The sequence below is a fragment of the Mesocricetus auratus genome, unplaced genomic scaffold, assembly GCF_017639785.1.
Source record: "Mesocricetus auratus isolate SY011 unplaced genomic scaffold, BCM_Maur_2.0 Super-Scaffold_15014, whole genome shotgun sequence".
Lineage (NCBI taxonomy): Eukaryota > Metazoa > Chordata > Mammalia > Rodentia > Cricetidae > Mesocricetus > Mesocricetus auratus.
Window position 1 is genome coordinate 44,974,736 of NW_024429186.1, and position 13,108 is coordinate 44,987,843.

Below are 13,108 nucleotides of genomic sequence, written 5' to 3' on the forward strand. Positions count from 1 at the left end.
AAAGATGTACTTTAAATATAAATACATAACGACACACCAAGTAGAAGAATAAAAGAAAGAAAACACAGATTGCTAATATCAAGGTTAATAAGGGGGTCACGTCTATAAACCCTGCTAATAACAACAGACTATAGCATGTTCACATCAAAGGCCTACAGCTGCCGAACATTTATTTAGCTGGTCACTGTTACTATAAGTCACAGGGTGTGCCAGACACTTTGTGTACACTTCCTGCAGGCCTTTGTACGGATGATTTGGGTTTATATTTGGTATATGAGGAAATCGGAGCTTATAGAGGACAACTGACTTGCCCCAAATCACACAGCTTGTTAGAAACAAAATCCTTGACTTATAGTGTATTCGAGTCCTAGGAACCTCTGCAGTCTCACAACTGACTCAACAAAATGAATCTAGACACATTCTGTTATTTTAAAAGGAAAAACTTTTTTTTTTAAAAATTACAGCCTGAAAATCTTGAAAGAGGAGTGAGGAAAGAAAGACACTTCATAGAATCACTGCTGTCGTTACCATGGAAACCTGAAAGGAGATTACATACACATCAGTTTTACAACTCCAGCTTTAAATAGGTGCAGAACATAACCACAGGCTGCCTATTCCTGGTGGAGATCTCCCAGGAAAATCTATCCAATCAAAAAAAAAAAAAAAAACCTCATCGGCTAATACAAAAATCCCAATTCTCAGAGTTGAGCAGACCTCTCCCAGAAAGGGTGGATATCTGTTCTTTTTTCCTGACAACCTACCCATCCTCTGCCTCCTAGGGGATCAAGCCAAGAACAATTAAAGTAATACTGAAAGGGAAGATGGTAAGGTACAATGCACTTGATACCTACATCATGAGGCCAAATCCAGAGGCTGTGGGAAGGGACCTGTGCATAGCAACTTGAAAGGCAGTGCTGATATTGCTAGGGAAAACAGTGAGTGGCCAGCCCCTGGCAGCGAAGCAAAACTCCACACCAGCAGGGACTTACCTCAGCTGGGGTCTTTGTCGTACTGAGGTACAGTCACTGTCAATTAAATGCCAGCTGTCACCCTGAGATGGAATTCTGAAATCCAATAAGATTGTGAGTCTGTTGACAAAGGCAAACACCCCTGCTTGTCTACGTTAGACCCGTTAGTGTATCTCTCTAAAAGTGGGTTTGAGAAATTATAAATAAAAACTGAAACAATAATACTAAGACAAGCAAAACACAATCTGCTGAGGTTTTTTTTAAGATATCTTTTGACTTTGATTCAGTTAGTGAAAATGATTACCTTGGTTTATTGATTAGGATGGAGCTTAATGGAAGATGATAAAAACATCTCCTGTAAAAATGGCTTGAACAACAGAATTTTCTTCCTCCTGGAAAAGTCTGCATAGCTGTCTGGGCTCCTTTGGAAGTTCTATCGTCATGAGAGATTCAGGATCCCCTGGTGTTTCCCTTCACCGCTCCCAGCATGTGGCTTCCGACACCTGACCCAAGATGGCTGTATGTGCTGCAGCCTACATATCCATGGTAAAGTCAGAAGAAAAGAGAAAGGAGAAAGAAAGGTGACCCTTTACTCAGGAAAGGACACGGAGCTACAGTTCCGTATGCTCCTCTGTGTGCATCCCACTGGCCAGGTTCTACGTGGTGTGGTCTTTGTGCCCTTGGCAGGAGAGACCCTCGTGCTGTGTAGAGACACTCACGCTGTGTAGGAATAACCAGAGATGCTCATGGAATAATCCAAGTCCATTGGTTCAGGCTTGGCTGATTCATTCATTTGTCCATTTGTTCAAAGCACATTTGTGGGGCTATTTGTGGATACATTGTGAGTGGGTACCTGTGTGAATACAGCAAGATGGCTATCTCCCCAGCTCTGCATCAGGGTTTCTTTTCAAGTCTGGAAACAAAGAAAGCCAATAGCAACGCACAAGACGACACATGACATCAATACAATATGTAAGGAATTTCATAAGGTAAAAAAAGTACCCGAGTTTGTCAACTGAAAGGGAAAGCCTTCAAAGTGTCTATAATAAAGAAAATAATGTCACCTATAGCCTTAAAAAGCAAAGACTTAGATAAGAGGGGGGGGGGGCGGGAGAAAAGCAGAGCTTTCTGCAGAGTGTTGTAATGGAGAAGGCTTCCCAGACAGAAGGATAAGCAAATGCAAATGCAACAAAACATGGGCAAGCAAGACCTGCTGGGAACAACTGGCGGTTCCATAAGTCTTGGAATGGGGATGAGAGGTGTAGGAAAAGAGCCAGGGAGGCGAGATAGTAGATGAGAAGTGAATACCCCCACACAATAAAGCGCAGTGCAGACAGGCAGGAAGCCTTGCCCATCCGTCCACTCACAGTGGGGTACTGGAGAGTCTAGGAGCAGAGGGCTGAAGAGACTGAGTTTTGAAATATTAATCTGGAGGGCGTGTGGAAATGAGCAAGGCAGATGGGAGCCCAACTGAAAGCCGAGGAACTGTTCATTTGTCAAGCATTTTCTGAGCTCCAGCTCTGCCAGGCCCTCTGTGAAATGCTAACGACATCAAATGCAGTGAGGGGACAGACACAGAAGCCCTCAAGGAGCCACAGAAAGGAGACACACGCAAGAGGTGTTAGCAGTGTTCCACAGGGTATGAGAAGGGATGGAGGCGGATGGTCACAGAGGGCAATAAAGATAGTGCCCAGCTCTACTGGAAGGAGATCCAAAAATCTGCAGAGAAAAGTGAACATTGGTTAGTAGAAATCAAAACTGTAAGGTCTGAGAATCGCTGAAGAAAGCCGTCCACCCCACCCCCGACATGAACGGTATGCAAACACAGAAAGCATTATTCTACAGAAATAGCCAGCATGCAGGGGTCCATCATCCACACAAAATGGTGATGATGACTGGGGACAAAGGTACACAGGCCCCTTTAAAGTAAACTTGGGGAATTCTAAGTGTGGTGAGCTAATCTCTGTTCTAACTGGTCAGGCAAGGAGCCGCTACATGAGGCACGTGTTGATTGGATGGGACTCATTAACCCATTCTACCATTGTGGGTTTTTAGGCATATATGGTTAGTAACAGCTGTACCCTGTAAATCTGGGCCGCCCTAGCCTTATAAGGCCAGGTTTAAAATTGTTTAGCCGATTGGCTAAACTTGACTGGAGGACTTCCTGGACTCACGCGTAGGTCCTTATTTAAAACGGAGTTGCTCCCTGTGTAAGATGGAGTCACATTCCGGACCCTCCACAAATGAAGTCTGGCAGAGGGTCAAGAGCTGCAGATGGCATTCCTGGCATTCTATGGTACCTACAGACAAAGAGAAACGCGATGGAACTTTGCGTCTCTGAGGCTCAAGGTACAAGCACAGGTAGTGAAAAATTAGTCCCAGATGATCAGATTTGCTTCGATGTGTCACCAGCTGTCTAGGTTGAAAGAGATGGAAGCCTGCGTGAGAGAGCGGAAAGTTAGCAAGGCTGGGTGTCTGCTTGTTCTCCTCATCCACCATACATTCTTCTCCACGCTCTTATCACGCAGGAACCTCTGCTATGTGTTCGGCAGATTCGCTTCACCACAGGCTTCCAGGTGGATTCAACTAATTAGGAAAAATCAAAAACAAAAGACCAGAAGATGAACAAGTGGGAAGAGAGATGTGAGGATCCGGTTTCATCCTTAGTTTCCCATTTCTCTGCTGCTGGTGTAACCCCGGCCATGTTCCCATGCTCACGCTCCTATCAACGGTCTTAGCTTTACAAAGCTCTTGTGCTGTTTTTGTCTCCTGACCTGTCTCTTCCTTGCATTGTTTTGCGTCTCTCAAAACCACTCCATGAATTTCCCATTTAGGCACTGAAATGGCAAGAGAAACCTGGCAGTGACAAGGTCATTACATTATCCCTTGTTGTTAATAGTCCCTTTATTAAGTTCTTAAATCATCTGAAAAGCATGCCAAGCTGTTTGGTGCCAGGATCCTGACTAATACAATTATGAAACACCACCCTTGCTTAAATCTCATTTCTTCACAATTCTTCCAGCTTTAATGGCCTGAGCCACAAATATTCCTAAAGGAATGATGAAATCTCTGAGATAGTCCATAACACTCGCCACTCTTGTTTGGCTTGTCAAAATCAATCTGATAGGCTCAGATGAACTCAAAATTTGGAGGCAGAAAAAAAGAGCTAAATTCTTGCTACTAACAAGATAGTTAAAGATAAGCTGTAAATACACAGCTAACAAAAAAGACCCACTGGACTGACCTTTGGCCTGTTTGCTGAGACTGGAATTTAAGCAAATAGTTCAGGCTAGATAAAATCCACCTTTCTAATGCCAGATTTCAAAAGAGAGAATCTGGTGGTTCTTTGACTCTGGCTCTCATTTCTAAGGCAACTAGGGTAGATCACAATACAAGCATACAAGCATGGCTCCCTGGGACTTATTACTTGGTTATCAGGCAATGGGTAACAATACAGGATGAGAAGACACCTCTAAAAGTATCCATCACCACACGCACACACAGTCAGTTATTCTTTACCCGAATAATTTCCTAAGGTGGGTTGTGATGCATCAAGAAAGGCTAATTGAAAGACACTCTTACCAAATTGGGTGCTATTTTTGTAGAGAAGGAATATTAACATATTTACAATCGAGCTATATTTCTTTTAGACAAATTATACATTCCTTAGTCCCACGATACTTTTGAGTGTGGGAGGAATGCTTCTACACCTGCCACACAGCTGGGTCTGATGACTGCCTGCATGCTCCCAGCATGCTCTGGGATTAGTTTCCATACCAACCAGGGTAAGAGTGTTTCCCCAATCTACCCTGTCAGGGACAGACACTAATGGAATAGACATCTATGAGGGAGAATAAGAGACAGGCTGAATGACTGTAGTCAGGATTTACAAAGCAACTTATTCTTTATGGTAGTCCTCTGTGACACAAGAGAATGGAGGACAGAGTGCAATGTGATTTCTGCTAAGAGTCGGGACTTACTCACATATACCATCACATTATCTCCATGCATCCTTCAGAGAGAGAAAGACATCAATCTTTGCAGCTGGGAAACAAAGATACAGGGTGATAGAATGATCATCTACATACAGGGTGGCGACGCTATTGCCAGAATAGGGTTCTAGGATCCTGTTTCTAAAATCCCGCATTTCCTGACGTCTTCGCTTTAACTGTTATCTCCATGTTTTTATTAATAGCAAACATGGCGGAGAAAGTTACCAGAAAGGAAAAGAGCACAAAGAATAAGAAACAGGAAAGCAAGTATGTAATGTTGAACATGAATTAAATTATCTCACCTAATTTTTTTCTAGGAGAAAGAAGTAAGCTCAGCATTAGAATAGCAGAAATGTAGTCCACTGGTATGAGACGTATTTGTGACTCAGGGAAATAATGATGTGGTGTCCAGGAACCCAAAATTAACAGGAAGATGTGTCCCAAAGAAAATGAGCTAAAATACCAGCTTGATTTTTAACCTGTCTGGAAGATTCTGCCTTTAGTCCCAGCCTCCCCAGGGAGAGAAAACTATGAACTGACTCCAACGAGGAGAAAAAAGGCACCTCAGGAGACAGAGACTGAGGGTTTGTTAAACACTGCCGACATGCTGATGCTGCTATTATACAAATGAGACTTTTTTCACATGCTCCCACATAAGAAGCTACATTTAAAAAAGAGAGACAGAGAGAGGTCACTCTGGACAATGAATGCAGAAATGCCAGACTGTCATTTAACATCCTTGATAGCCCTTCAAAGCTAAACCAATTATTTCAAGTCAACAGCCAGTGGCAAGCTAGTGCCAGGTGCTTTCTGGACTTGCATCTTGGAATTCTGTTGCTCTGCCACTGCCTTGTGAGCAACAGGAAGTAGCAACGTTTACCCACATTTACACCCTATGCTCAGAATCTTCTTTGTGGAGTAGAAAATTGGCTTAGGCCTGAGGGAATCCTTGAACCTTCTCCTGAGGACCACCCTGTGGTTTGCAATGTGTGTTTGCCTGGGTAGCACGCAGCACCTAATATATCTCATATATTTTTCCAATCCAGTCATCCTGAGGGAGCAGGGATCTGAAGCCAGGCGTAAGAGGGCCAGCTGGTGGCTTGTGGTGAATATTATGCTGTTAATAGCACTGCTTCTGATGGCAGTAGAAAAGGGTATTCTTTTGACTTCCAGTGCTCCTGTCTATACATATTAAGATTGAATGCCAACCTTGTAGAAGTATTGTGAGGAGACATTAAAAAATTCTCATTTATATAGTTATAGCATGAATGATACAGAAAGAAATGATTCTATACAAGTACAGTTTAACAAACTGGTAAGTTAGCAATAGGATTGTGGGTCAGGTGCTACTTACAGGACCCCATGTCACTCAAAGGGAACTGTGTCACTAAGAAGCTAACCCCATCATGGGTGAAGTCTCATGAAAGTTGTATCCCTAGAACTCCTGACACAATTTATAGGCAGCTTGGCCAATGAGAGTCCGCTATCCCAGCAATTGTTACTGCTCATACAGCCTTAGGGAAGTCATTAAATCTTGTGACTTCTGGGAGCTTCCTAAACCTTGTAAATTTCATTTACTTCCTGGGCCTTGTTTGTTACATCTATTGCCTAAGTCTCATGAGCTCTCCCACTTCCTTCTGGAGAGAATGTTTCCATTTGGAGGAAAGAGCTACAGAATAGGATTAAGTGAGATAATCCGCATGTCACTTTAACACTCAGACCATAGCCAGCACTCGTGACATCACTGTCTGTTTCCATGTGGGATGGAACCTGTACTCATCATGCAAGCCTCTTCCTTCACACTCAGAGGAAGTTCACACAGATGAAGAGAGGGAAAACTAAGACTTGTAACAGCGAGGCTTTAAAGAGTCAGGAGTCTCCAATTAAATGGTTTCTAGCAGTTCATGGCAAGGGTCTTTCTGGATACAATGGGGAATGCTGTGTGCAAAATAATTCATTGGAAACAGTGAACTTTAGGAGCATATTTAAGAAGTCACAAGATTGACTATATTATAAAAACAATTTGTAAAGTACACTGAGATATAAGGAAGCCTGAATTGAAACTAATCTTCCTTGGCTTATTAGCATATCATGTCAGTTATCCATTAACAAACTTGGAACGTGACTTTGTGAAATAAAACTATTAGGTGACAGAAGCAATTTAAAACATTAGCGTAGTTGTCTTAGGGGTTCTATTGCTGTGAAGAGACTCTTATAAAGGAAAACATTAATTAAGGTGGCAGCTTACAATTTCAGAGGTTTAGTCCATTATCACCATGGTGGTGTGCAGGGAGATGTGGTGCTGACTACATCTTGATCTGAAGGCAACAGGAAGTGATCTGAGACTCTGGGCATAGCTTGAGCGTAGGAGAACTCACCTCCACAGTGACACACTTCCTCCAACAAGGCCACAACTCCTAATAGTGCCACTATTGGGAGCCATTTTCTTTCAAACCACCACAGTAGAAAATCTCTACCATGTACCAGCCTCAAGCTGATCTAAGACATTTTACACAGTGCAAAAGTGATTCCATAGGAGTATGCACACAATAACTATGCTTAAAAGATTCTTAATGCATCTGAAATAGATGTATGTGTTCCTTGTTGCTTTGGATGTGTGGCTAGGAGTGTGGGTTATCTTTTCATCAATCCCCTGCCTCACACAGTCTTGTCTTTTAACATGCTTTTGTTCATTTATCTGACATAAACACAGGTACCCCCCTGCACTGGAATGATAAACTAGTGGTTACAAAGAGCTGGGTTTTTTTTCAGAATGTTCTGACATAGCTAAGCCAAATTATTTTCTGTGGTTTAACCTATTTTCAAGAGAAATCAGACACATGCTCATCTCCAACATAAAATTCCTTTCACTAGTTATGAGAAAAAAATCAATGAGAGTATTGCTTCTGTCGAAGTCCCCATATACAACTCAAATGGCTTATCCCTCTTTCCAGCTTGCTTTATGAGTTGCCTTAACCTGGTTACACTAAACCCAAAGCTGGATGTTTCTGTCAGCACCACGATTGCTAACATTGAAAGCAATTGGAAGAGTGTCGGACAGACAAGAACGTATCAAAGCTCTAAGATGATCAGTTTTCCCTGGCAGAGCACCCAGATACATGGAGCATGCCCCATCTGTGCACTGTGTTAGCCCAGATCCCTCCAAAGCACTGTTTTCCAGACACGCTGCCCTGTAGACTAGTCATTCTCAACCTGTGGGCCACGACCCCTTTGGGAGTCGAATGACCCTTTCATAGGGGTCTCATATCAGATATCCCGCATATAAGGTCTCTGTATTACAACTCATAAAAGTGGCAAAATTACAGTTATGAAGTAGCAATGAACTAATTTTATAGTGGGGGAATTCATCACAACATGAAGAACTGTATTAAAGGATCACAGCATTAGGAAGGTTGAGAGCCACCCTTACAGACTCTCTGAGAAACCTTTGCATGGTTACCTGGGTCCTCATGACTCAGCCCCTGGAGACTGTTTGCCAAAAGGCCAGCTGGGCCTCCTCGAGGGAAATGGCAGTACCTTCACCTCTGACCCCGCCCACTGTTGTCTCACCACTCACTTAAGGGGTGCAGTTAAAGGCAGAATAAGTAGGGTTTAAATACTGGCTGGCCATTTGTCAGACCCTGAGCAAAACATTTCACTTCTTTGATTCCTTTTCTTTCACTAGAAGAAACTATTACTCTTACCTCTTTGAGGCTGAGAGAAATCAAATGAAGTAAGTTTTGGAAATAAGACATGGAACACAATAGGCAGCGAGCTCTGGAGATACAAACTAACCATCTTCCTGATATTCCTTGTCTTAGTTATTTTCTCTTTCTGGAATAGAACACCATGACTAAGACAACCTAGAGATGAAAGTTTATTTGTGGCTTACAGTTTCAAAGGGAAACATGGCAACAGGCAGGCGGGGGGGGGGGGGGGTGATGCTGGGCAGTAGCTGAGAGCTTACATCTTGATCCGAAGGCACAAAGAAGAGAGCATACCGAGAGTGGCATAAGGCTTTTGAAACCTCAAAGTCCAACCCCCAGGGACACACCTCTTCCAATGAGACCATGCCTCCTACTCCTTCCCAGTCAGTTCCACCAACTGAGAACCAAGTATTCAAACATGAGACTAAGGGGATCATTCTCATTCAAACTCCCACACACCCAAGCACTAGAAAACCATCTTAAAAGGCCTTGTCCATAAATCATACAAAAGCCTAAAGGTGAAAACTATGTGCAGATATTCAAACTCAAGAAAGCATTCAGTTAAAGAAAGTCGTTGCCTTCCAACCCTAGGCTGTATCTTTCCCTTAAAATTATGTCACCAGAATGCTGGCTTCATCACTTAAATAACTGAAAACCATTAGGGTTTTTTTTTTGCAAGAATACATAAAATTTTTCATAAATGCAATAAAAATTAGCCTATGAATTAAATAAATTACAACCTAAGGAGCATTATATGTACCCACAAAGTAAACACTTATAAGTGATAATATTTAACACCATCATAAGCAGCGTTAATGATACATGCTAATGTATATTTCTAGATAGTGTCTTATTAATATTAATCAAGAACACACTAGGAGTGATGTCAGCACGATAATCAAACAGAAGCTCCTAGACCTTTCCCCACAGCCCACCCACTGGATATAAATCAACCACTGCATGTTGAGAATGATAAGTGAAGGAAAACACAGGAGATGAAAGTACAGAAACGTTTCTGAGCACAGAAACCCAGGAGGGTTACCTAGGAACAAGCAAAAAGCATGATACCTCCACTACCCCATTGTTCTGCTCAGAATCAGGTAGGAACCAAGAAGGACTTCCTGCTGTTGCAAAAAGATAACAAGAAGACCTCCATAGCATCACCTCAACAGATCCCCCTTTGCTGCTGGAGACTCCTGCTGCCCTTATTGGCTCTCTGTCTAGTTGAGAAAGGGTTCCCACACACCACTGTATAAATCTCTAGTATGAAGATTAAAGGTAAAAAAGAATGAAGTTGTTCAGAAGTGTATAATATAAAAAGATTTAAATTGCAATATCAGAAACAAAATTGGGAGATAAATGTCTAAACTTGTACACAACAGATTTTATGAGGTTAAAATGGTGGATTGTGGTGTTAGGATGGCTTTTGTTAAGTCTCATAGTAAGCAGGCACAAAATGCAGCTGGTTCATAAACAATAGAGAGAGGGGATTCGTAATTCAGCACTGCAGAAAGTGATCACGTCACAGACAAAAGAGGAGGAAAAACAAAGGAGCTACAAAAACAACCAGGAAACAACAAATTGGCAAGGAAGAGTTACCTATTAAAAAAAAACCCCGTGGATTAAACTTTTTAATCAAAATGACCTAAGATATAAAAATACGATCCAAAAATATGCTGACAATGAGAGATTATTTCAACTTTAAGAGCGCGCGCGCACACACACACACACACACACACACACACACACACACACACACTGGCTCAGACAACTGAAAATAAAGGACTAAACGAAGATCTCAAGAGAATGGAACAATTGGCAAGGTGTGCTCCGCTAACGCTGAAGTGCCAAAAGCCATAAGCAAAATTACACACACTAAGGGGAAATAAGCAGACGGATCAATAGTTGTAGGGCATCTTTGTGTAGTCACACAGAATGCTAAGAAGGAAATGCTGGCCTTGAACAGCACTGTTAACCAGAGGGGCTGATGGATGAATGGAAATTTCCATCCACAGCAGACTACACACTCCTGCCCAATGTTCATGGGTTTTCTCCAGGGCGACAATATGTTAGGTCACATGAATCTTAACAAATTTAAGAAGATTGAAAAATACCTAATATTACTTTAGACTACAATGACATGGAACTAGGAATGCAAAATAGATATTTTTTCTAAAATTGAAAGACGCATTTTTCTGAAAATTTAAAATCTAAAACTTTTCTAAAATTGATAAATATATGAAAAGTAAATGGTGTATTTCTGAACAACTAATGGGTCAAAGAAGAATTCAAATGGGAAATTTGAAGGCACCTGAAACAAATGAGTATGTAAACACGGCATATCAAAACATGTAGGCTGCCAGAAGAGGGGTAGAAGAAGGGAGCTTCCAACATTACATACCTACCTCAGAAAGGAAAGCACATACCAGGTAAACAAGCCAACCATTACACCTCAAAGAGCCAGAAAAGAGAATAAATCGAACCCAAAATTAGAAGGAAGAATTCTTCAAAAATGTAAGTCAGAGAACAGAAAAAACAATAGCACTAAATTTATTGAAAATATAATAAACAAATTAACAGACCCCTCATGACTTTAAGGAAAATAGTAGACTTAAATCAAAACTAAAAGTCAAGAAGTTACAATAGAAATATAGGAAATAAAAATGACAATCAGAGAACTTAATGAAGTTACATGTCAATGGATAAATTCCCAGAAAAATACATCTTATCAAGATTCAATCAGAAGTAAAAATCCCAAGAGGAAAAATAATAAATAAGATATCAAATAACTAATTTTAAAAACCCTTATTCAAAGGAAAACTCTGGACCATAAAGCTTCAGTGACTGAACAATAAAAAAAAAAAAGAAGCAATGTGTTATATCTTAAAGCCTTTCAAAAAATAGAACTAGACAAAATACTTTCAAAAATATTTTATGAAGCCAGAATCATTCTGATACCTATGCCAGACAAACACAGCTAATCTCTCTGATAAACATTGATGAAAATAATAAAATATTAGCAATTGATTCCAGCAATGCACCCAAAAAACTGAACAACATGACCAAGTGGAATTTACAATAACCTACAAAACTTATCTCACACATACCAATCAGCCATTGTGATACATCACACTAGTAGAGCAAAAGAGGGGGAAAAAAAGATCAATTGACAGGAAAAAAGCATTTGAAAAAGTTCAGCATCCTTTCTCAATACAACCTCTGAATAATTAAGGTATAGAAAGAAAATTCTTCAGCATAAGACTGTTTATGAAAGCTCAACAACTCACATCATAAGCAATAAAGAAAAACTGATTGCTGTTCCACTCTTACCATCTCATTCACTATTGCTTTAGAGATAGTAGCAAGGGCAATCAGGGAAGAAAAATAAATAGACAAATCAAAATGGAAGAAGGAAAATTATATTATTTCTAAATGATATAATCACATATGTGAAAGTCACCAAAGATTATATTTAAACACACACATCACTCCTGTTAGAACTAACAAATGGATATTTTGTTAGGTTGCAGGATACAAATCAACAGCATTTGTACTGAAATAATAACCTAACTAAAAATAAAATTAAAAATAGTAGCATTCATAATGGTACAAAAACATAATACCTAGGAACAAATTAAGTAAGTAAATATCTAACTGAGGAGGTTGAAGGTCTACAGTGAAATCCATAAGACACTGAAGACTCAAGTAAATGGCATGACAGTGCACACTATGGGACAGAAGTAATATTGTTAACATTGCCGTACTGACCAAGGAGATGTGCAGATTTAGTGCAGCCTCTATCAAAATAAAGATAGCTTTCTTTACATAAATAGTAGAAAGATTCTAAAATGCAACTAAATTCATAGTGCCCCTAAATAGATAAATAGTTCTAAGAAAGAAAAACAAAATTGGAAGTATTACATTCTTTGATTTGAAGCTGTATAATGAAGGCCCAGTTACTAAAAGATCATGGCTTGGTGTAAATATAGACAAAGTGGAGAACTCATGAGTGAATCCAAACACTCCCAGTCTATTAACTTTTGACACAGACACTAAGAAGACACAACAAGAAAATGACAATCTCTTCAACTGATGGTACAAAAGGGTGAAAACTGAATCTAATGTCATTCATACAACCCGCCTACACTCCATACGGCATATGACGGAAAGACCTAAATCTAAAGTGGATGGTATAAAACCCCAGAATAGGATGTGGGGAGAGCCTCCTGGGCTTTGCATGACTTTTGGATGTCACAAACAATAGCCAAAGTAAACTAGACATTGATCTAAAAGCTTCACTGGGAAGAAATAAATTGGCAAAATCAAACAGGAGTCTGCAGGGGGCGGGGGAAGAGCCTAACATGCAAAAACTATTTTTTTTAATCCATTCAACTTACTAGTGAAAACAAAGATTCTGACTTTAAAATGGAAAGATGACCTG

At 40.5% G+C, this 13,108-nt stretch overlaps 1 long non-coding RNA gene across 2 annotated transcripts; it reads right to left on the bottom strand.

Moving 5' to 3' along the window:
- Nucleotides 1-214: 214 nt before the first annotated feature.
- On the bottom strand, nucleotides 215-4,139 carry LOC121139343. 2 transcript variants are annotated; one of them, XR_005876282.1, is made up of 4 exons: nucleotides 1,688-4,139; nucleotides 1,273-1,501; nucleotides 990-1,064; nucleotides 215-537 (listed from the first exon to the last, which is right to left on the bottom strand). It is a non-coding gene; the product is annotated as an uncharacterized LOC121139343 (long non-coding RNA). The 2 variants fall into 2 exon arrangements; XR_005876281.1 differs by having other exon boundaries at nucleotides 1,273-4,139.
- Nucleotides 4,140-13,108: the final 8,969 nt, after the last annotated feature.